The sequence below is a fragment of the Pseudochaenichthys georgianus genome, chromosome 7, assembly GCF_902827115.2.
Source record: "Pseudochaenichthys georgianus chromosome 7, fPseGeo1.2, whole genome shotgun sequence".
NCBI classification, from domain to species: Eukaryota; Metazoa; Chordata; class Actinopteri; order Perciformes; family Channichthyidae; genus Pseudochaenichthys; species Pseudochaenichthys georgianus.
Window position 1 is genome coordinate 15,109,220 of NC_047509.1, and position 3,857 is coordinate 15,113,076.

Here is a 3,857-nt window from a genome sequence, read left to right on the forward strand (position 1 = left end):
CCTCTCTCTACTCTGCTTACATTTTACAGGAATTCACACAGATCTATGTAAATATACACACAAGTCTGGTGTCATAGTCCTGTGTGTGTGTGTGTGTGTGTGTGTGTGTGTGTGTGTGTGTGTGTGTGTGTGTGTGTGTGTGTGTGTGTGGTGTGTGTGTGTGTGTGTGTGTGTGTGTGTGTGTCGTGTGTCGTGTGTGTGTGTGGTGTGTGGTAAAACATGTGTGATCTTCTCATTAAAACATGAACATCATGAACTGCCACCCAGACACAGCACCCTACTCCGTCTATGGGGGGGGGGGGGGGGGGGGGGGGGTCAACCATTATTGGAGTGCAGTAAAGGATTACAGCAGCGCACAAACCATGTGACCTTAATTCCCCCCTGCCTGCGAGCCGTGCATGTAGGGAGGCGTGTGGCGCAGTGGATTTGGCCTTGGTGTTGGGATAAGGGGAGCACAGGTTCAAATCCCAATACTATCTATCACTCTCTCTCTATCCATCTAGTATTGAGTATGTAAGTCGCTTTGGATAAAAGCGTCTAACAGTAACATGTAATGTATGTGTGTGTATGTAAGCTTGTGCATATTTGTGTGTCTCTGTGTGGCGATTTGGTGTCTTTCCAATCAGACCGCCATGTTACTCAAGTGTGTTTGTTTTGAGTGTATATGCTCTAATAGATGGATTAAGTCAGGATAAATGGGAAATGCTGAGAGTTTTTTCGTGTGTTCATGTGTGCGCGTGTGTGAGCTTCTGTTTCTGGAGGGGGGGTGATAATAGTGTGAATCAGCAGCAGCAGCCGCCCCGGCACGTGTCGCACATTCAGACGACCTCATTCATCCCCAGCAACCCCAAAATCCCTCTGCTGCTTTCCCCTCACCCACAAACAGACCTCCACCCCCACCCAGCCCCCTCCACCGTCAGCAGGCTCAGCTGGTGGCTGAAGGGGGAGGGGGGAGGGAAGAGATATGGAGCAATGGATGGATGGATGGAGGAGGGAGAGGGCAGGTGCTGAGAAAACCATTTAGTAAGCAGCCTTTTTTCTCATTAGTTTTGTTTTTTTCTCCAAAAGACGGAGCAGCAAAGTTGAAACTGTTAAAAAAAGAATGATGGAAGATGGAGAGGAACGTTGGGAAAGATGTAAATGTGAGGGTGAAATGTGTGTGTAGTGGGGGTAGAGGTTGGAGTGTGCGTGTGCTGGGGGGTGTCAATTAGATATGGAGATCAGACAGAATAAGCAGAAGTTTAAACATGAGTATACATCAGGGGGAGACGTCCGGCTGTTACGTGGGCTTGCACCCGCCAGATAAGACCCCCGAAGCTTTGTGCGTGTCTGAGTTTGTGCCTTGTGTCTGTGACGCAGCAGACATAACAGACGCAACACCTTGCCTCGTAAGACACTCACTGTTGTTGGCGACCTCTGACCTTAACCAAACCTTGACCCCTAGCAGAAGGCAACTGATTTGCCCAACAAAGACAGATGACACAGCGGAGCATTAAGGCAGCGCTAAACTCTGACCTCCAACCCTCTGGTCCCGACCCAAACTCTATCTGAAGCACAACACAGCCTGCCCTCCGACACGCGTACACACACTCAGACAATGGAGCAGGAGAAACGGCACACTCATCCATCAACGCAGCAGAAAACCAATACCATCAAAACACATACATATTCAAGTGAAGCCATTATGATTATGCTAAGTGGTTCAGGTTGTCGTTTATGGGGCTGAAACGAGACACTAACATTGTTATCTCTTTGTTTTAGATTAACAAAATATGCCGATAAATGAAGATTTAAATTCATACAACGTTATTTTGTTAACAAATGAGAAAAATATCTTTACAAATGTAATAATGGAAAAATAAATTCTGAAAATAAATGGATTTTGTTAATATTCAATTTGGTTGAAGAACTAAATAAACAGGATATGTATTACTGTGAAGGTAAAACACTTAAATACACAAGGGGTATATAACATCCGACACAACAAAGCCTGTAAATGTTGAAAAGTGCAGTTTCATTAGTACATCAAATAAATAAACTTACCGTTTTGTTGCAGTGACTACTCACAGGCCAGGTTGTTTGACATGCAGGCTGAAACACCATTTTAAATGGTATTAGCTCATGTAAGTGACATGTGTGGCATCATTACATATTTTGTGGATTTGGGCAAGTATAAAACGAACAATAAGACATAACAAAATAGAGAAAATAATGAAAGCATACACACATTACTCAGATAATTCAATAAACACAAATCTAAAAACTTCATAAATGCTTGCATGTATTTGGCAGCTTGATAAGGTTTTTGGCAAAATGGTTGATTTCCCCCCTGACTCAGCTTTATTTTATGTATGCAGTTTATATCCCTTATGGTATCTATATGTGTTTTGTCTCTTAGTCATGTGAAGTAACATGTCTGGCCCCTGAACTGCCTGTGTGCCTGTAACAGATGGTGTGTGGGTGTGTGATGTGTCCTACAAAGTGTGGAAGAAGCACCTTGTGGCTCTGTGAGCTGCACAATGAGCTGCTGTCAGCTAACCACACACCTTTAGATCTAACGTGTTCTTTATCAGACTTTTAGAGTTATATTCTATCTGCCCTCCATCCAGCTCGCCTCAAACAGCATTATTTTTTGCAAATTGCCTTTTATATCTTGGAAAATGTAATAATGTATTGGGTCAGAGAAACACATATCTGTTCATCTTGACTGATATGTCACATAAAAGTAAAACAGAAATAAATGATGTCTAGTACAAACCACACATACACACACACGAGTAACATTAATATTGTGAATTCTACTTAAGGCGGTCCCTTTAGACAACAGATATATATTCAAACAAACTGAAACACACACATCTATCCGTGTCCTGATGCTCAATGGGTATTGACGGGGGGAATTATATAGTCTGATCCTTTGTCGCACTTGTTCACTGATATTTAATAACTGTCCTAACTAGGCTTGTAGAAAAAGACTCCACAAGAGGTCTGACATTTTCAGATAATTGTTCACGTAGAGAGTGACAGAAAAACAGATAATGAAGGAAAGGAGTAAGAAGATAGATAGATAGATAGAGAGATAGATAGAGAGATAAAACAAATCAGCTGCAAAAGGAGTAGCTTTTTCCCTGAGGATCCAATTTCTCTGGGATGTTTTAACAGAGTGGGCTTCAAAGTTATCTCAGACAACTGAGATACATTTAAAATGTGATAGAAATGACAAAAAAGGGAATGAGGGCGATGAGAAGGGTGCAAAGACATGCACATAGATTTCATCTCATAAAAGCAGAAAATGCAATACCCTGCCGAGCCATGGTGCTACAGAATTCTCTTTGGCAATGCTTATCAAGAGCTAACTACAAACAGCAAAACATCACTGATTTAACACGTGTCATGGGTGTTTCGTAAATACTTTGGAAATGATCCTCCCCCAACATTAGGCTGCCACTGCCACAGTGCTGCTGCTGCTGTGACAAATACTCAAAAGCACCCTCTCTTGCAGGTCAAGCATAACACATTTTCAGGGTTTAATGTGGGCGGATACATTTTACATTCATTAATTAATCATGGGTGGATAAGCAAATTATTATTTTCAGCAATAAGAGATTGAGTTTGAGTGAAGATAAGCAGCGTGTGAACTTGGAAACGTCTTTGATTTCAGTTTCCAGCCTCTATCTCAGGGGTCTCAAACTCAAGGCCCGGGGGCCAAATCCGGCCCGCGACTTCATTTTATGTGGCCCCGCAAGAGCTTGCAAAGAATATAATACGTTTATTATATGGTTACATGCCACTTTACAGAAGCAGGTTGCCTATAAACTACATGTCCCACAATGCATCTCGTTTTGTGACATGCGCAC